We start from the raw sequence: 22316 nt of genomic DNA on the forward strand, positions 1-22316 counted from the left end.
TAAACTTTTTTAAAAATCTGTTTTTCTTACCGTTTTGTATTTCAATAACCAAGCCTGGAAGATCAGTATCAGAGTTTTCTCCACTGTAGAGAAAATGTCCCTGTCTCCATAAGGTTTGAGAGGAGATCAGAGTTATGAAAGAGTTTGAAACAGAGGGAGAAATTCCTAGAAGATGGCACAAAGAAGGGGAGATAGGAAGATAGAAGAGGAGAGAAAAAATATGTTGATTAACAGGAGAGCAAGACTATCAGAAACGCTTCCAAATCTTGAGGCTTTGATTATCCATACCAATCTGTGATCTTGTCAGGTGGAAGGAAGTCTTAAGATTTACCTTTCCTAGTCACCTTTGGTTTCCATACAACTTAAACGGTTGTATAGAAAATATCTCTTAAAGTGGTTGAGAATCGGGTGTGGACTTTGGCAGATGGGATGGTTTTGGCAGGGACAAGGTGGCTTTATGGAAAGCGCAGCAGAGTAGACCACCAGATGGAGCCCAAGTGAGCATTACAACTTGACATAGAGGGGCCTATAGCAGCATCAGGAAGTGAACTGGGTCATCCATTTCTTTAGCCATCCACTAGACTCGTACCAAGCTGTCAGAGAGACTAGAGTGTGCACCACTCCACCACAGCCACAAATCCATACAAAGTGCTGAATGAACAAGTAGTGACAAGGCAGAAAGAAGACACTGCTCTGTAGATACATTTAGGAAGAAAAGCTGATCAAACTAAGCTTTCTCTTTTTCCAGAGAAACAGTATTAATGACATAGAGAAATCATATGAATTATCCAATTGAGCCAAGTTTTAAATTCGGCTTGGTATTTAGTAGTCTCTTCCCAATTCCTGGTGTGTGTTGGTTGTCTTCGCCTCTCCGAGTTACAGTAAAGTTTTTGACTCCCGTTATATTAGGATTCCCTCTCCTGAATTAGACTCAAAATCCCATCCTATCACCTGCTTGCCACATTACAACGTCCTGGAAAAATAAATTAAAGGGACATTTTTACAGTAAACCTACTTTGCTTCCTAATTTTTGAAATAATCAAATCTGCTCCCAAATCCTCATTAGCTGTATTGATGAGCTGAACCAAACAATGAGGAAACCTTCACAGCTATACCTGAATTTTCAGCGTGGGCCCCACTAGGAGAAACCTTTTTGCTTCTCTGTCCTTACAGCCTCATGTTCTTTTGCTCTATTCATACCTTCTAAGTGGTGGGTTATATAATCTTTTAAAATATACATGTAGAACAATCCAACCTCTATGTTAGAGGAAAATAAAATGATGTCCTCACAAAAGGTCTAGTTATATCCTCTTGATTCTTCCTACTAAGGACTCAATCTATTTAGACCCCTGAGTTCTTCTAATGGAGTGAGGGTATTATTGTATACACCAGATAGGAGTGGTCCCACTCTACTGCCCTCCTCCTTCCACCTTTTTTTCAACACATAACCAAGAGCCCTTCGTGCAGATTTTGTTTGTTAGGGCAGGTTGGTAATATGTTGACCACCTAATAACACTGGCAAGAAAATTGCATAAAAGTTGAGTCCTGCATATGATTTTACTTTATAGTCTTGAAAGACTTCCATGAAGTCAATTCTCACTGCCCCTGACTCTTTTCCATGCTTTTTAAATGGGATATGAGTACTTACATAGGTGGGAGTGGGTCGGCGATTTTAAGAAATAGCCAAGTAACATTTTCCCAAAGAATCAATTATACTCAAAGACTTGGACAAAAACTATTCTTAAAATCCTATGAATTTATGCCTAAGGAAGACTTTTAAACAAAGTTCATCTTTGAAACACAAGACTTTGAACTATAGTCCCAAACCATCCCATACCCTCACCATCCCCTCAAGATACATGCTGTCTCCATCCACTGCCAAACTTCCTCATTTCATACAGATAAGAAGCTTTGGATTTTTTTTTTTGCATAAGTCCATGTAAAATTCAAGAGTTATCATATTTAAGAGTGAAATTGCCCTAAGGAAACTTTCTACTATTATAGTTTAGTAGTGAAGTAAGGAAAGTAGGGAAGTAAGGAAAGTCCGAATTTGGGGCAGTGTATGACTATATATTTAAGATAATCTGGCATACGAGTTCTTGACACAAATTCTCAAAGGCAATCAGAGCTTTTGACTATTTAGATATGAATTATCAATATTAAATAAGCTAAGAAATACCAATTGGGTTTTGAAAGAAGTAAAATTGGGAGATTATATTCATATAAATTATGCTATTATTTGGCCCTGATTTTGTGTGTGTGCATGGTGTGAGTGCATACGTGTGTGTGAGTGCATGCACATGTGCTTGTGTGCATGTATGCATGCCTGGGTATGTGCGTGTACACATGTGTGCATGTATGTGTGTGTGCATGTGTGCCCTACTCTAAAGTGAAGTTTGTTCTGCAAGCTACTGACTTGGTTAAAAAGCTTTGGAAACATGAGTGCAGTTCCAGTCATAACATTTAGACCTTCATTTCAATCCCATAATAGTTAGCTTAAGTAATGTCTAAATATTTCTTTAAGCCACAATATCCTATTTTCAGCAACGGACTGTAAATCATAATGCACTGTATTTGCCTCTTTCTGACTTGGAGTAAGTTCCCATGTGGAACAGTTGTAAGCTCCTTTGAGATTTATCAACTGCACCAAGCTATAAAGTAAGACTGGCAAAAGGAAATATGTTTGAATCTCTGCTCTGATGAAATAATTCAGAAAAATTTTATCTATATGCTTTGCATCTGATTTAGTTCTGTGTTGGCATCTGCTTCTCATTGAGCAGAATCACCTCTGTTACTATTAAAAGGCCAAGAGCTGTCTTTGAAATTACAATGACATGCAATTAAGAAGTTATTTCAGTTATCAGCATACAGTAACTCAACTAGCCATAGTTAAGAAAGTGTATAAATTCCAAAGACATTCAAAACATCTGGATTTGGATGCTTCTCCCTTTCCATAATTGATGTGTTAGCTGCTCATGGGTGAAAGAACATGCAGCACATTTTAGGGACATCTGTTTCAAGTTAGAGTTAATTGATTTCCATTCATGTCTTTCTCTTTTTTTTGCCCAAAATGTATCAGAAAATACAGATCAGGAAAAAAAAATGCATTTCAAACAAGCTTTTGTATTTAAATGCACATATTAAGAGAGAAATATACAATTAATATAAAACTTTCTGGAATCTTTCACTACACTATGACTCAATTGTGACAATTGTCCCTAAAATCATAACTAAGACATTGAGTAATTAGTATGTCATCATCACTGTGTTTAGTAATTTGCAATCATTATCTTTCTTTTTTTTTTTCCTTCTTTCGTTTTTATTTTAGACAGAGTCTCACTCTGTCATGCAGGCTGGAATGCAGTGGCGATCTTGGCTCACTGCAATCTCTGCCTCCTTGGTTCACAAGATTCTCGTGCCTTGGCCTCCTGAGTAGCTGGAATTACAGGTGCACCCCACCAAGCCCGGCAAATTTTTGTATTTTTTGTAGAGACAGGGTTTCTCCATGTTGGCCAGGCTGGTCTCGAACTCCTGACCTCAACTGATATGCTTTTCCAAATGAAGAAAGGTAGTCAGAGATGGAAAGTAATTTGCCCAAGGGCACAACTGTAGCAAAAGGAACAGCTGGAATTCTCACCTAAATGATTTGATACCAAAGCCCACATTGTATAATTGCACTAATGGGATATAAAATGCAGTAGTGACAAAACCATTGTATGGCACCAATCCTGCTGTGTGCAAAGGCTTACATGACGTACGTTCAAAAATTTTCAAACTTACAGAACTGACCACTTCACAGTCTGCAAGCCATTTCATGACAAGTTTTAACAAGGAACTGGGACTGAATTTTTCCCAGTAGTGTACATGACTTGGTAAATCTGTAAACCTCTCTGACTCTGGGTTTCCTAAGGTAAGCTGGCTGTATCTATAATAGTAGGATTGCTATGAAGATACAGGGTATTAATCTGTATTAAAATGTTTTGCATACACTAAAGAATAATTTCCTGAAGTGTTAAGTCAAAAACTTACTTCCCCAGAAATCGTAAACAGATGTTTTGAGTGAAAAGAGTTCCAGGTCAAATTTGTTTGGGAAACCCTGCGTTTTGCTGTAACTATTTACACCTACTACCCACCCACCCATCCCACATAGAAGACATGTGTTACCTTGTTTAAAACCTCTGCCATCCTTTTCTGGTAATGGGATTCATGCTATTGGGATATTGCTCCTCCTCTGACTCCACAGGCTGCTGGTGGAGCTTCTGCTCACCCAGGAACTACAGCAGAGCAAATGACCTTATGCCCCGGAACATTTTACCTTGCTACAAGAATTGTGGCATATATCCAGGAGCAGTAGCTCACACCTGCAATCCCGGCACTTTAGGAGGCCAAGGCGGGTGGATTACTTGAGCCTAGGAATTCAAGACCATCCTGGGCAACATGGGGAAAACCCATCTCTACTAAAAAATACAAAAAATTAACCGAACATGATGGCAAGCATCTTTAGTCCCAGCGACTCAGGAGGCTAAGGTGGGAGGATCGTTTGAGGAGGAGGCAGAGGTTCAGGAGGCAGACGTTGCAGTGAGCTGAGATTGCACCACTGCACTCCAGCCTAGGCAAAAAAGTGAGACTGTGCCTCAAAAGAAAAAAAAAGGAAAAAGAATTGAAGTCCAAGACTGTGAACCCAGACCTGTTGGTGGCCATGCTCTGTCACTGCTGTAGAAACAAATTCATCTAACTTGCTTTTTGGCTTAAGCTTCTTTGACTTTGAGGTATGTTGAATATACTCTTTGTAGAGATTCACTATGAGAAACACTAGAAAATATTAGCAGATTTCAATAAACTGTAGGCTGGAAAAATCAGACATCTGTCTCTAGGGGTATGTTATAAAAGAAGAAAAGAAAAATCAGACATATGAAGTGGAAATAAAGTATTATTAATAATAAGGAAATTGACAAAGAATTCTATAATACTCTTTTTAAAAAATTTTTTATTGATACATAACATTCGTACATTTGTATGGGGTACATATGATATGTTGTTACATGTATAGTATGTGTACAGAATCAAGTCAAAGTATTTAGGTTACTCATCACCCCAAGCATTTATCATTTCTATATGTTGGGATCATCAAGTCCCCTCATCTAGCTATTTGAAATATGCAACACATTGTTTTAAACTATAGTCACCCTACTCTGCTATCAAACATTAGAACTTATTTCTTCTAACTCAATATTTGTACCCATTTACCAGCCTTTCTTCATCTCCCCCGCTCCCCCTACCTCATCTCAACACACATCCTTCCCAGCCTCTGGTAACTATTGTTTTACTTGCTACCTCCGTGAGATTAAACTTAGCGAGGAAGCCATGTTAGAAGCTGACATAGGCCAAAGGCGAGGCCTCTTACACCAAGCAATTAGCCAAGTTGTGAATGCAAAAAAAGTTCTTGAAGAAAATTAAAAGTGCTACTCTAGTGAACCCACAAATTGTAAGAAAGTGAAACAGCCTTTTATGCTGGTAGAGAGAAAGTTTTAGTGGTCTGGATAAAAGATCAAAGCAGCCACAACATTCCCTTAAACCCAACTGTAATCCAGAAGAAGATCCTAATCGCTTCAATTCTATCAAGGCTGAAAGAGTTAAGGAAGCTGCAGAAGAAAAGCTTAAGCCTAGCAGAAGTTCATTCATGAAGCTTAAGGAAAGAAGCCATCTCCACAACATAAAAGTGTAAGGTGAAGCAGTGAATACTGATGTAGCAGCTTCAGCAAGTTATCCAGAAGATCTAGCTAAAATAATTGATGAAGGTGGCTACAATAAATAACAGATTTTCAATGTAGATGAAACAGCTTTAAATTGAAAGAAGACACCATCTAAAACTTTCATAGCTAGAGACAAGTCAATGCCTGGTTTCAAAGCTTCAAAAGACAGGTTGACTGTACTTTTAGGTGCTAACTTTAAGTTGAAGCTAATGCCCATGTATCATTCCAAAAATCCTACAACCCATAAGAAATATGCTAAATCTACTCTGCCTGAAAAACAAAGCCTAGATGAGGGCAATTCTGTTTATAGTATAGTTTACTGGCTATTTTAAGCCCACTATGGAGACCTACTGCTCAGAAAAAAAAGTTTCCTTACAAAATACTACTGTTTATTGACAATGCACCTGGTGATCCAAGAGCTCTGATGGAGATGTACAAGGAGATTAACGTTTCCATCTCTGCTAATGCAATATACATTCTGCAACCCATGGATCAAGGAGTAATTTGAAGCCTTATTGTTAAGAAATACATTTTGAAAGCCTATTGCTGCCATAGATAGTTATTCCCTTGGTGGATCTCAGCAAAGTAAATCAAAAACCTTCTGGAAAGGATCCACCCCCATTTTAGATATCATTAATAAAATGTGTGATTCATAGGAGGAGGTCAAAATAGTAACATTAACAGGAGTTTGGACAAAGTTGATTCCAATTTTCATGGATGACTTTGAAGGGTCCAATATTTCTATGGAGAAACTAACTGCAGGCATGATAAAAATAGCAAATAGCAAGAGAACTAGAATTAGATGCGGAGCCTGAAGATGTCACTGAATTGCTGTAATCTCATTATAAAACTTGAACAGATAAAATAGTTTCTTCTTATGAATGGGCAAAGGAAGTATTTTCTTGAGATGCAATCTACTCCCGATGATTCTGTGAACATTATTGAGATGACAACAAATGATTTAGAATATTCCAAAATCCTACTTGATAAAGCAGCAGCAAGGTTTGAGAGGATTGACTCTAATTTTGAAAAAAGTGCTATGGGTAAAATGCTATCAAACAATATAATATGCTACAGAGAAATCCTTCATGAAAGGAAGAGTCAACCAATGCAGCAAACTTCATTGCTGTCTTCTTTTTAAAAATTGCTGCAGCTACCCCAAACTTCAGCAACCACCACTCCGATCAGTCAGCAGCCATCAACATTGAGGCAAGACCCTCCATTAGCAAAAAAGATTATGGCTCACTAAAGGTTCAGATGAATGCTAGCATTTTCCAGCAATAAAGCATTTTAAATTAATGTGTGTATATTGCTTTTTAGATATAAAGTTATTGAATGCTCAATAGACTACAGTATAATGTGCACATAATTTTTATTTGCACTGCAAAACCAAAAAATTTGTGTGACTTGTTTTATTGTGATATTTACTTTATTGCAGTGGTCTGGAACTGAATCCACAATATCTCTGAGATATGCCTGTATATAATCTTAAACATTAAAATAATTCCAAAAATATGGATATTTGGAATGATAGCATTTCATCCTAAGCCCAACTTGGTCTTCATCTAATATCCCATGTATCAAATTATAAAGCTTAATTGGTAGAGTCTGCACATTTAATAAGGAATACTAAACTGAATGGCATCTTCTGGTATTAACTCACATCCCCATTCTCAGTAGGAGCCATGAGTTTCTAGAATTGGTGATGTCTGTTAACATTCTTTCAATGAAAGCAACAGAGGATGCTACTCAAAATAGCTCTAAACATTAGACAATGTATAACCTTGCATATCCAGAGGATTTTATCATTGACCCAGGAACTATTCAACTTTTCTTTCTAATTCCTCAGCTTTGCCTTCAGGCTTATCTCTTCCACCTAATTGCAAGTGGCTATAGCAGTTCCAATTATTGCATTCTCATCCCTCAAAAAGACTACAAAACTCCATATCTTTCCCTTGTCCCTCTTATTAAGTAATGACAGTTTTTCCAGGTGCCTCCCAACAGGCTTTCCTTTGTGTCTCATCAGCTGAGTTACATCATGTGACCATTTCCATTTCTATTACTGGAAAGATAAATAACTGGTTTAAACTAACCAATATTTACCCTCCTATGGTGAGAGAAGCCAGACTTAAAGCAAATGGTCTCCCATTACTTCAACAACTCACAATTCTGTGTACACATGGAAGGAGCAGAAATAGGGGAGAGCAAGGTCTATCACAAGTACCTAAAAAATAAATGTTTCGGGTGCACAATTACACAAAGAAAAAAAATTCAAAAAAAGAAAATGTAAGTTTAAAATAATCTCAGAGGAAAATTAAAATAAAATAGAAATTACTTTAAAATTGTCAATAAATAAATATATTGCATTTTATATTGTCATTGGAAATTATGTTAAGGGAAAACTGGTGCAGCTAAGAAGAAATTTTTTTTTGAAAAAATATCTTACAACAGCTAAATTAGGAGAAATGAGAGCTATATAAATTGTCACAATTTAGTTAATATTCTTCTATTCTGCCCGTTAAAATGGGCCTCCAATTGACATGTAAACAATATGCTTAATTAGATTCACAGATTAAAGTTTTCTACTGCAGTTAATTTAACTACTTTCGACATAGATTATATATATATATACACACACACACATACATATGTGTGTATATGCGTGCATGTATATGCATATATATGTAAGTGTATATATACACTTTTATTAAGAACTGATCCTGGTTCTATAGAAGGACAGAAGCAGAGTCCAATATAGATTGATTCTGTTTATAAAAAGAATTTTTTACAAGATGTCTTTTATACACACCTGTGAAATATTCATTGCTCTGTAAATGAATGTGTTGGCACTCTGCCCCACAAAGTTTTATATATTTTAAAACTAAAATGTCTTCCTAATTGTTTTCATTAGATAAAATGTTTCCATGCTATAACAACAACAACAAAAATGTCAGGAGTCTAATTGTGCTTCTCCATTTCCGCTCCTAAACCCTATATTTTGGGAGCAGAAATTTAAAAATTGAGTGCCTCTTTCCCGATGTCAGAGCAAAAGCCAGACATCTCAGAGAGCAACTCCCCACAAGGGTGAGGATGTGATGCACTGTGTGTACAGTGCATCAAAGCAATTTCTGTGCTGTTTGCTTTCTTCTCAAACCCTGCCTCCCTGCTCCTCAATCTAGATACTCATGCCCCCCAGAATTAGAAAACACTCTGCCACTCTGCTTTCCAGCAGTCTCTCCACCATCACATACGGGCACACTCTCATGTGTGCTTAAAACTTTTCAGCCTGGTATACATTTTCTATGGACTCAGGCTGCCTTCCATAGACTTGATAGCTACCTAGGTATCAGGACTAAGAAGATACACATAACCATGGTATGATTTAAAAGAAGAATGATCCAAGCACCCTTTCATTATTATTTAATAAGCATTTATTATCTGCCAGGAACGATGGATAAAGATATGAAGAACAGGTGTTCTTAATTAGCCAGGCATGGTGGCATGTGCCTGTAATCCCGGCTACGCAGAAGGCTGAGGTGGGACAATTGCTTGAACCTGGAGGTGGAGGTGGCAGGGAGCGGAGATCGTGCCACTGCACTCTAGCTTGGGCAACTCCGTCTCAAAATAAATAAATAAATAAATAAAGTGGTCTTTATAATCAAGGAGCATTTGGCTAGAGAGAAAGAGAGAAAATGATAAAAATAATTAAGTACAGGAAGATAATGAGGTGTCACGAAAGATGTACAGTGTATAAGTAGGCCACCAAGGAGGAATTCTCCCTGAGGACTTCAGAAAAAAAGATTGAGGGGTGATATTTTGTTCATGAATAATATAGGTTTACTATATCCTATCATTATAAAATGAATGCACTCTCTTAACAAAATCGTAACTCCACATCTCCAACTAATCACCAAATAGATTAATGCTGGATTTACTCAGTCCTGCTTGGTTGCATAGGTTTGAAATTCACCTTCTTTCAAAGCAGTGTTTTTAGTCACTAATTTCACAATCTGTTAATAGTTTATCTGAAAGATAATAATGTTCTGCAATTGTTATTAATGAAAAGAGTTTTCTGTCACTATTTGTTGAACAGGGAGAGATGACCCAAACCCAGGTTCAGTACATGCATGAGGTAGTCCACTGAGATCCACAGAAGGCTTTCATGAAATAGACTTGGAATCTGTACTTTGCCAACAGGCAATGAATTGAAAGGTATGTCGTTTAAAGTCCTATTTACTCTGCAGGCACCTTTTTGACTCACTGCTTGAAAGTACCCATAAAAACTCCTCTTGGGCTAAAACAGTTTAAATTGTCAACTGCACTAAGGAGGCCATAATCCATGGATCATGATCCAAACAGATAGTGAGAGCCCAGGCTGTCATATTGAAGCTTAGTAAGAGAATTTTGATTTTTTTTTTTTTATTGTAGCTTGGTGAACTGATTAATGAACTAAAAAAAAAATTCTTCTGAATTCTTAAAGGGGCTTCTCATACTCTGAAATGATTGAGTCAGTCAATAATTTTCAATATTTACCCCAGCTTCCCATAAATATTTCTTAGCACTGTTCTTATCTAGACTAAAAACTAAACTAGTTCTTCCAGGCACCCAAAGCCACAAAGCTTCAGCTGTAGAAGGTCCAATTCAGTCATTCATTACCAGGCACACATATAATGTGGTTAATCTGTCCTAATTGAAGGTTTTTACTGCTTTTGCTTTTTCTGCAAACTTCCATAGACACATCAGCATGGTCCTGAATGAAATGTATTTCTCCACATTGATATCTCTCATTCATACTTGTGGTATGCGACAGGTGGCAAATAATATACAAAATGCAAAGAGATCTGTTGCCTAGTAAACAATGCCTGGGACTTTAACTTACTCATTTCCTAGTGTTGGGGATGTAGATTTGAGAAGTAATTACACACAAAAAAAATTCTGCTTCAATTGAGAGGGTTCCAGTAATATCTGAGTAAGTCACAAGTGACCACATCAATATAGAGCTCAATGTGTTATTTAAGAAATAGTACACTTGAGAGGCCGGGCGCGGTGGCTCACGCCTATAATCCCAGCACTTTGGGAGGCCGAGGCGGGCGGATCTCAAGGTCAGGAGATCGAGACCATCCTGCCTAACATGGTGAAACCCCATCTCTACTAAAAATACAAAAAAGAAAAATATTTAGCCGGGCTTGGCGGCGTGCGTCTGTAGTCCCAGCTACTCCGGAGGCTGAGGCAGGAGAATGGCGTGAATCCGGGAGGCAGAGCTTGCAGTGAGCCCAGATCGCGCCACTGCACTCCAGCCTGGGCGACAGAGTGAGATTCTGTCTCAAAAAAAAAAAAAAGAAAGAAATAGTACACTTGAGAACTGAAGACGTTTCCTAAAGGAGAACTTTGTTCATTTCTAAGCCATCCATCACATAACTCATCTGAGACTCATATGGTGTGCCTAGAGTATAATAGACCCTAGTAAAAAAATGACCTGCAGAACTATTCCAATTAGATCCTGTTGGCCCTTGAATCATTAATTCACTCAGCAAGTTTACATTCATTGAAGATTGGCTACATAATTTTGGGGGGCTCAATTCAAAATGAAAATCAGGGTCCTTTTTAAAAAAGTATTAAGAAATTCAGGACAATGACATCTGAGCATTAAAGCAAGAGTGTGCCCTTCTAAGTGCAGGATCCTGTGTAATTAATTACACAAGTCCCACTCAGAAACCCAGTCTTATATTCATTACCTATTGTGTATTGTGTTGAACAATGCATGGAACAAAAGCATGAATAAGAAATAGTCAGTGGCCAAGCATGGTGGCTCACACCTGTAATTCCAACACTTTGGGAGGCTGAGGCAGGAGGATCACCTGAGCCCAGGAGTTTGAGACCAGCCTGGGCAACACGGTGAGACCCCATTTCTACAAAAGATGAATAAGTTATCTTTATTAACAAAAATAAACGTTTAAAAAATTAAACATAAATAGGTCTTGCCTCCAAGCAGTTTACAATCTAGGGTCATACCTAAAATCTTTAAGTGTTGTTAATTACATTAAAAATATTCATTACTCAGGTTAGAAGAAGAAATGAAGGAGTACATCCACTTTGGCTACCTGGGAAGTGTATTCTCTCTATGGGCAATTCCCTCACACTATGTAATGGACACACTTGTGTTTTTTATAAACTTCTTCAGTGCATTTGAAAATGCTGTTCTTTATGACTGAACTGATTTCCATCGAATCTTCGCTTGGCTAATCCTGCCCATGCTTCAGGTCTCACAGTTTTACCAACTGAGAGGTTAAATTAGATCGCCAGTTTCACTCTCATAGCTCTCCAGATCTTGCCTTCCAAGTGTCTATCATAAGTTTTTAGTTTTATATTTAAGTTGGTGTTTTTTGTTTTTTGTTTTGTTTTGTTTTGAGACGGAGCCTCACCTGTTGCCCAGGCTGGAGTGCAGTGGTGATCTCAGCTCACTGCAGCCTCTGCATCCTGAGTTCAAGTGATTCTCCTGCCTCAGCCTCCTGAGTAGCTGGGACTACAGGTGCCCGCCACCACGCCCAGCTAATTTTTTGTATTTTTAGTAGAGACGGGGTTTCACCATGTTAGCCAGGATGGCCTCGATTTCCTGATCTGGTAATCCACCCACCTCGGCCTCCCAAAGTGCTGGGATTACAGGCGTGAGCCACTGTGCCCGGCTGGTATTTTGTTTTCATTTACTAAAAACCCCATGAATGCAGGGAAGCATCCTTCATTGTTGTTCACTGGCATCTCCCCACTTCCTATTTTAGGACTAGGCCCAGGGTGGCACTTAATAAGTATTTGTTAAATAAATATCATTAAATGAAAATCCTAATGGAAGTGGACATAAGCAATAAGAAGTTAAAAGGGAGTAAGTGTAAATAAAAAGACTGAACAAACCTGTAAGTTATTAGAAAATAGTTGGCCAGGCGCGGTGGCTCACGCCTGTAATCCCAGCACTTTGGGAGGCCGAGGCGGGCGGATCACGAGGTCAGGAGATCGAGACCACGGTGAAACCCCGTCTCTACTAAAAATACAAAAAATTAGCCGGGCGTGGTGGCCGGCGCCTGTAGTTCCAGCTACTTGGAGAGGCTGAGGCAGGAGAATGGCGTGAACCCGGGAGGCGGAGCTTGCAATGAGCAGAGATAATGCCACTGCACTCCGGCGTGGGCGAAAGAGGGAAACTCCGTCTCAAATAAAAACAAAAAAGAAAATAGCAAAGAGCCCAGTTTGGCTGGAAAGTGGGTTGTGACTTATACTAGGAAATAGAAGGAATTGAAGTGCTTGATGGGGAAGCCATATTGTAGAAGGAATTAAATAGAAGGAATTAAAGTGCTTGATGAAGGAAGCCATATTGTAGAAATACTTGAGACCCTAATTGGGGAGTTTCTATGTCATTTAGTAAGTAATAAATGAGGAAGGTTGTTGTTAGACTTTTTTAACCAGGTAACTGTTTAAAATATATATATATAAGAAAATACAAACTTGTATTTTGAACAGAAGTGCTTCTAAGCAACTTATGGGCTTGATTGAAGTGCTTTATGGGAGAGATGATTGTCTAGGCAGTATATTTAAAGAAAGTTAAGGCATGAATTTGAATTGAGAGAGAGGATTTGGGGAGGAGATATAGGAACAAAGATGAAGACAAGAAAAATACTTGAAATTTTGTTAATAGAGTGATTTAATTTAGTCATCTAATTCGTCAGTTTTGGGGAAAATTACAAAAAAAAAAACAACCCTTCCCCTTTTTTCTAATCTTCTGTTGAATTAATAAACTATTAACTACAGTACATTTGCCTAAAACAGGAACTTAAAAGTTGAGAAACATGCTTAAGTTCAGTCTACACTAACCACATGCCAAGTTTCATTTTCAGTCATGTTAGCTAACAGAACTGCAAACAGAGACTAAATCTTTGATAATGTGTTTTTTGGAGTGATTTTTTAAATGGATTATACAAACATTACCATTCACTAGGATTCATATTACTTAGAGGCATCTGAGCACGTTTTGAAATGAAGTGTTTCAGTAGAAAAAGAAAATCCTCACCCCCACCAAAAAGAAAAAAATTGGGGATTTAAAAAAAATTACAAAAATAAAATACGTCCATCCTTGGAAAAGGCTTTTTTAAATAAATTAGATGTATGAAACAGAAACAAATGAAACAAAAGTTTTTTTCTGTATTTAATCGGCATCTAACAGGCTTATTAAATTGCCTTCTAATGTTGATACAAGGCAAAAGTGCAACCACTACTTCCATTAAAGGAAGAAAAAAATGCTAGGATAATGTAGAAAAGAAATTATTTCTGTGCAATCTCTGTGATAGGCTGATCATTTCACATCTTGGCATATTGCTATTGAATGTGGCATGTGAAGTTGGACGATAGTAAAAAGATTGTTGAAACTCAATGATTACAGCACATGCTTTAAAACTCAAGGGTTTCTATTGCTGGGTTTGTGACTCAGATGTCATTCCTAATAGGGTTACTTTGTGTTGCTGCTCAGTTTTTAAACTCTTACTACTTAATCTCTGAAGATGAATAATAGTCTACTTCATATCCTTCATCCATTTTGAGACTTTCTTTCAAACTTCACAAATTATAAATCAAACTAATGTATATTAGCAATCATTTATGATTTCAACATGCATCCTATAACTGTACTGAGTGCTGATGATGAAAATAATAAGAAAATATACCTGTCACAAGACAAAATTACCACAAATTTAATTAAGATCTTAATTAGCTTTTACTTGTGATTCTAGCATCAGGCAACACGTTGTTTTATAAAATAGAATGGATATTTTGATAAGCCAAGCAGAGAAATTTGGCTTTATAGACAGAAAAGGGCTGAGGAAAGAAGAAGCAGAACAACAACAAAAAAAATGGATTGGTTGCTTCAAAGTTAAAGATTAAAGTGAAGGGGACTTCCTTGTCATGCCCACTAAAACTGGCCTGTTTCGGGATTTGAATATTATCTCTCTCTCTCCTGATTGCTCGGAAGGTTAGATAAACAAATTGGTTTCAGCTTGGTAGTATGGAGCTTTAACGTGAATAATTCCATTTTGGTTTGGTCTCTTGGGCCTAGTACAGGAGTTCAGTTCAAACCAATGGCCTCCCATAAATTGTATTTGACAAGCCCCAAAAATAACTTTTAGTGCTCTATCCTCTACTTTGATAATTATTCAGAAGAATATTGAATGCATCAACCTAACTATGTAAAGGAGCAGTGATACAAAAATATTTTTTTCTCATGCCAAACTTATTATAGACACTATTCCTGAGATTTGAAAAAAAGAAATATATGTGCCACAGGTAATGTAAACAATATTCCTAGATATTGCTTGTTATCTCTTGGTGGAAAAATAATTGGCTTTGCTGCAAGCTGATTAGGAGATGAAGAATAAATATTCTTTTGCAAAGAAATTCTGTTTATCTATCATAGTAGTTGCATTACATTCACTTCTTTTTGTATTAAACTTTTGTTCCTTATATTAAAAAATATCTTTACAAAATGTTCCTAACTTTTCCCTTGCTTCCACATAAATAATTGAGACACAGAAGGTATATGGTCTGATTGACTTTATGAAAAATATCTACCCTTAATAAATGAGAAAATTCATTGAAACGGCTCCTCACATTGAGTAGGATGAGTAGTCAACAAACACATTTTAGCTAGTGCTAGCATCAGTGAGGGCACCATCAAGCTTTGAACAAGGTTACACAATTTAGATTCTGACTGCCTGGCCCACAGTTTCCCATGTCTTGAAGAAGCAAACAGGACTTTCAATCAGTAATGTTAACAGCTTCTTTGACTTAGAAAAAAAAAAAAAAAAAAAAAAAAAAAAAAACAACTGTGGAAGAGAATATCAAGTGAAACAAAGCAACATTTATAAATGTGAATCTAAAGAAAATTTTGCTCTCTTTTATTTCCTATTGTTTTACAAACATATTTGCTTTATTTCACATTGACTAGTCATGTTAAAAATTGAAGAAGCTCATCACTTTGTGTTTATGTTGATGTTAGAAAAAGACAAGACAAAAACTCTGTTCCATAAGCCAAAAAGTTGCTGATATCAAATATGCCTGTGTAATATAGGCATCCCCCTTAATATGGCCTTAAACATTTATGTACCGTTTAAATCTCTGTTACCTTGAGAACTTGGTTTTGGGGGTTTTCTGTTTTGGTTGGTTGGTTTTGATTGTTTTGGTTGAGTTTTTGTTTTTATTTTTTAATCTGTAAAATGAGTCACAGCTTCCTGACAAAAGAGAAGGAAAGACTAATGTGTTAATATTTAAAAAGAACTCAAGGTAAGTACTCTGCTTACCTCCCTGTAAGTCTTATGGGTATTGTAAACAGCAAATGGATTAAGAAGACTAGAAAGGCATAAAGACATGCTTTGCATGTGATTTTATAAGATTATTGCAAAAATGAACTCTCCATACACAGGCTAATCGGAGACATTACAGGGTTGCTGAAAATGCTCTGAAGAAAGCAATCATGTCACATGGTGCAGTAAACAAATGCTGGACTTGTGGAGGTTTGGGGGTTGGGTTATTGTCAAGAAAGTAGAGTGCTTGCTGGCATTGATGTGATTGTAATTATTTATAATAGAGCTTCTCAAAAATTAGCTATTATTCCTGGATGATAAAACATAGACTGTTGGGCCCTATGTACAAAGTTTCTGATTTACTAGGTATGGGGTTAGGTCCCAGAATTTCTAATACGTCTCTAAGTGATGCTGGTGTTTCTCTAAGTGATGCTAGTGTTCCTGATGAGACCATTGAAAGAGGAGTTTAAACTAAATCAAAAGCAGGTAAGGAATGTAAATATGAGAAGCTGTCACAGTAGAATGTGGTGAAGCTTTGACGAGAGAGAAGTATGCCCTGCCTAAAGTATTCAAGTTGAAAATAAAATAATAATACGAACAACAATTATAATAAATGCAGTTTTAAACAAAATTAAAGGATATGAGCCTGATTCATCCTGTCTGCTTCTTGAATTTCAAGATTTTTTAGGATCCTTCTCTAAATTTTTATATACTCCAAGTACAAACTTGATTATGACTTTATTGAATTTTGTCTCTATATTTTCATAGTGGAAAACTGAGGCTCATGGAGAAAATTAGAAAATTTAATGAGAAAGACATAGTGAAAAATCTCAAAAAGAGGGACTTTTCAAAAATAATTACAGACACCTAGGAATTTAAGAGGTAGGCTGCCACTTGCTGCAGGAAGCTCAGGAGAAACTGACAAAAGTCCTGGACAACAAGTATTAATAGCTTGTTGTAAAAAGTATCCAAGGGCTGGCACTTAAGGAAAAGAAAGCCAACATTTATTGGAGGTCTATGATATGCTGTAATTTCTTCTAGGCATCTTTTGAATGTTTTTCTCATTTATCTTCACAATTATTCTATAAGATGGTATTGTTAGTACATTTTACAGATAGGAATCTAAAACTCAGAAACATTAAGAAGCTTGCCTGATGTCACATATCCAGCAAATGTGAGATCTGGGAGCTGAACAGAGGCCTGTCTTTCTCCAATGACCATTTGGTTTTTGTTATATCACTGGCTTTTGCTCAGCCACAAAATTGAGAACATGAGAGAACTGTCTCTACGTGAAACCCCTCCCTGAGTCTACTTTTCAATCTGAAAAAAAAAATTAGCAAATTCTTTTCAGATAGTCAAGTAAGAGAACCATTATCATCCTGGAAGACAGACAGTACTTTTAATTATTTTATCAAAATATTCTGGAGAAAGGAAAGTAAAATGCAAAGAGCATAAGTTTTAGCAGCCAACTAAGCTAACTTAAATCATGGTTTCATTACTTCTTGTCATTCTGCTTTTTTCAGTAACATACGAGGGTGAGGTAAATTATATCTAAGTAATATGAGAATAAACAGACCTATATGACCCAACTTAAATGTAAATGATATAAATAAAATGTTCAAGCATAATCGCTGCCATATTACAGATGTTATAGAAATATTATTTCCTCCTACCTTTGTCTAAGTTAATATGATAAGCCAAAACACTCAGAAAACGCTCTTACTACTTGTTAGCAACTCACTTTTGTTTTTCTCAGCAGTCCCTTATCTAAACTCTTTTACTTTTGTTTCCTGTTCCATTGGTCTCTTCCGCTTTGCAATGCTTCTAATGCTTCTAATCTTTTACTGAGCAAAAATGCCTTTGTCTCATACTCTCTTATAAAACACATACTAGCCCAGATCCTAACATTCTCTAAAGAAAAGATGCTACTGAATGCAGTGTTTAAGTAGCCTGAAATTGCACCTGCATTATCATATTTCATACTTTCATATTTTTGTTTATATTTCTTTGAAATTAGTTTTAGTCTTTCCTGCATATAAACATAAATATGCTCATTGTAGAAAATACTAAAAGTGCAGAATTTTTTTAAAGTCCTCCAAAATTCTGCAACTCAGAAAAACCTCCACATTGTTAGTATTCTCAAAAAAAATTTCTTTTTTGGAGGCTTCCTTTCACTGGCTTCCTTTCACTGTGTGTGTGTGTGTGTGTGTGTGTGTGTGTGTGTGTGTGTGTGTGTGATAATTCGATTCTAAATAGGTTATTTCACTTGAAATAATATCATATTCTTTTTCTTTTGTCATTAGAAAATAATTTAATAACATAGTTTTTAATGGCTGCATAATATTTCATCATGTAACTATCCCTGCTTTATTTGTTTATAATCTCTCCTGGGAAAAGCGTTGCAATACAAATATCTATTTAAATTGCCATTGCTTGAAAAATAGAACTAATGAGAAAAGACACAATTACAATGCATATTCAGTCTCATAATTACAGAGTTTGTACAGCTGTGGCTTTGGCAACAGAAGAATTAATTAAAATATCAAAAATTCACTATCATTCACTAAGTGACTCTTGAATAGTTGTACCAGTTTATATTGTATATTGTTCTTATGAAAATGTTCGTTGATATACCATTTTGTTATTGTTAGGAAGGAAATAATTTTCTATAAATATTTGTTGAGTAAACAGAAATAAAAAAGTCTTTTGTATCTTTATATTCCTATGGTACTAAAAATATTTTCCGAGAAGGGAAATACCATTTCCTAACATTACACAAAACACATATGATAGATGGATAGAGGTTTATATAGTCATTGAAAGAATATTTCAGATTTTAAATTTTAATTACTTTGTTCATATTCAAATTACTCTATCAATTCTTTATTCACAGCTGCTATGTGAATCCAAGCAAATTTTTCATCTAGTGACCATCTCCTGCAAAATCTTTAAAGACAGTTGAACTAAACAATTCTTATGTCCATGTCAGCCCTAAAATCCTACATTTCTGTGTTCTAAAAGGTTAATTAATATGGTTTCTGAATCAAAGCATAATAAAATTATATTAGGTACCTTGTTTTTGAAGATGAAAGAGAATATGCTCAAAAAGCTTTATTAATATTTTTCAGGTATACTGCTATATGTCAGCTAAAACTTTGGAAATTAAATAATTACAGAAAGTATTATGATTATAACTGCTGATTATATAGAACACGTGTAGGCACAAAACATGCATCTAAAAAAGATCTTGCTTAGTTAAAAAAAACTCCTGTTTTTAGAGCACTATTCATTTTGATAAGATAAACCATTTGTGTAAGGCACAATGAATGGAAAAATTCTTTTATCTTATCAAATAGAGGGTTACATAGGAAAGGATGCATTCTCCAGAATTTTGATAGTGTAATATATTTAATACTGTAAGAGTTCTTAGTGGATCAGTAAAGACATACCATGAAAAGTTATTTTTGAGGAGTACTTAAGCAGTTACAGTGTTATCATATGAAGGCAAATTATAATGTTCCTTCTTACTAGCCAGGCCTCTGTGTACTTTTTGATCTTTTGCCTAAATGCATTTCATATTCCCTGGTTATATCTAAAGAAAGCCAATACCTTTAGTCCAAACATAGGAGAAAAGTAATCAGGGCTTTCGTTGGAATCCAGTAGATGAATACATTATTTATTGATAACCTTTGTTACGTGTACACAGCTGGCGATAGAGGTGTGGTCAAAGTGGTAATGGAGATCACCAGAGGACACTTCAGACACCACTAGGACTGGTATGGCTTTCTGCTCTTCACTCCTGTTTTAAAGATTGCCCAGACTTTTTCAAGAAATGTGTAGAAGTATGTTTGAGGCTCAGCGTGCTTCTCTTATTTTGCTGATAAAGAGTCTCTGGCATTAGCCAGACTTCTTGGAATAGTAATCTTTTTTAATAGCAAACTGACATATCCTCTAACAAAAACCTTCCCTTCCCACTTTTTTTAAACCAGTTTGCTGAGTTCCACGTTAGTATTCACTTTTTCCTTCATAAGAGCCTAAAATGCCTTGCATTTTGGCAAAGTGAATTTATTTTATTTTTTAGCTTCTACATTATTTAAAACAAAAAGTGTCAACTGCTGGAACTTTCATTTTTATGTCAATCAATATTTCCTGGTCTCCTTTTCAAACGAGCTAACTTTTCTGAAGATTTTTAAGAGGCCACCTGATTTCAGGAGTAAAAATAAATAAATGAGAAGAAAGTATTTACTATTTTCAACTACATCTGTGGCAAAGGATCAAAATGTGCATATATCCCAACTGCGAAGTATCTCTAGTTAAAATATAAGCTGTTTAGCATTAACTTTAATGTTAACAACCTCACAAATGCCTTCTCTACAAGTCAGGGCCTCACAGAAAGCCATAAAAGGAAAGGAATATAATTTTGCTTGCTGGCACTTACTGAAAAGCTAAAATAGAATAGTAACAGAAATCATATTTGCCAGCCCTAACCGAAGGAGTTGTGAAACATCTCAGAAGATTGTAAGTTATTATAAAAATGTTGTAATTACCATGCTATTAACTATGACTTATAGGAGTTGAAACTTTTGCTTAACCAAAAATTATTTCAAGAACAGACAGTTAATTACTTACATTTAGAAAATATATTGCATACAAAGATATGCACATTTTAAAATGTAGCTTTAGGTTGAAATGCAGTAGCCTATTTTTTACTCCCTAATAAGAACTGGGATTTTTGAAATGATATTTTCAAGTATAGTAATAATATCTTTGAAATAATTCACTTATTTTTCCAGTTGTTGGATTCAAAAGATTTTTAAAAACTGTGTCATTTATTTCATAAATTCTGAATTCTTTAAAGCAAACATGAGTGTGTGAAAGTTAGGTAAAGCACACCTACAGTAAGAAATTATGTGATTCTTACAGTGAATTATTGCTCTTTTTAAAAGTGATTCATTGACTATGGCTTGGGTAGCTTAACCCTTCGAAGTACACATATCTGCATATACAGATTACACATGTTTTGAAAAATGCATAAGTTTTGAATTACAGGTACGTATGTGGAATTGTGAGGTCAATGCAGAAAGTTTGGATAAAATGCCACTTTGGCAGAACCCTAAAGATTAGTGTCAGCTATGGGATCTTTTTGCTGATGTAATAATGTACACTTCAGTTCACTTTGAACAATGACTATCTTGACTACTGCATTATGTCATTATATACTGCATTTATGGCTTTTTCAGGAACAACTGTGAAAGCTTTATTGAATTATTTTTCATTTCTTTTCTAATTACAATTTTCAATTTATGTCATATCCAAGGGAACATAACAAGAAACTAAATCAATTTATTTCTCTGTGTTTCTTTTTTAATAAAAAGAAAACTGAGCTTTTCTGATTTTTTTCTGAAATTGCCTTTTTATGCTTTCTTAAAAGCAAATTTATCTTTAAATTTAAATTCAAATATGAAACCCCTTGCCAAGATACATGTTTAGCTTTTTTTTTTTTCCTTCAGAGAATTTTGTTCCTAGTAAGAATAATTTATATGGCTGAGGCTCTAGTCCCAAAACAGTTTTAAATTGAAAAAAAAGTGGCTTTTAAGAAACCGAAATGCCCATTTCTTGTCTTAAATGAATCTACCAATGCCTCCTTTCTCCTTTTCTCCACTATCCTCACTCACACACACTTCAACAAGTCTACCCCCACCCTATTTTTCACACTGTTTCTTCCCTAGAGTAAAGTCCTTTTCAGGCTGCCTGGTGGTTTGTCCACAGCCTAGGCAATGCAAATATCACCCAAGTGAGTCCCTGAGATACATGTTAATAGAAGCTATACAATGTAATGTTAAGAACCAGTTGGCTTCTCTGTCTCCAAATACTGATCTAATACATGTTTGCAGATTAGATTTACAATGGATGAATTTACATACAGTTCTGTGCTCTGCAGAGAAATGTAGTTGCTTTGAGTCGGAACGGCAAAATGTGGCTCTTCTGAACCTAGAAGAGAAAATTCTGGCCACTCCTCCTTCCCCATTTTAATGGTTTGACTAACCACAGACAAACACCCTTAGCATTTTTGGGGAAGTAAGTTGTTATTTTATCGGTTTGAGGACTTCTCTAAACTTATCTTTTATATGCTCTCCAGCCCTAGGCTGTGATGTTTTCTGGTTGTCTTCAAACATCTAAAGAGGCAAAAGCTCTTGCTCTCTGTTCTTATTAACTTTTTGTCACAACA

General features: G+C 35.9%; 1 long non-coding RNA gene across 1 annotated transcript in view; it reads right to left on the bottom strand.

Annotated features, from left to right (window-relative positions):
* Positions 1-22067, bottom strand: part of LOC115837353 — a 47256-nt gene extending 25189 nt beyond the window's left edge. Inside the window, exon 1 of the long non-coding RNA XR_004032408.1 lies at positions 22012-22067. This is a non-coding gene — a long non-coding RNA (uncharacterized LOC115837353). The remainder of the gene's footprint in view (positions 1-22011) is intronic.
* Between the last annotated feature and the right edge of the window lie 249 nt (positions 22068-22316).

Source organism: Nomascus leucogenys, chromosome 11 (genome assembly GCF_006542625.1).
Source record: "Nomascus leucogenys isolate Asia chromosome 11, Asia_NLE_v1, whole genome shotgun sequence".
In the NCBI taxonomy this organism is placed as follows: domain Eukaryota; kingdom Metazoa; phylum Chordata; class Mammalia; order Primates; family Hylobatidae; genus Nomascus; species Nomascus leucogenys.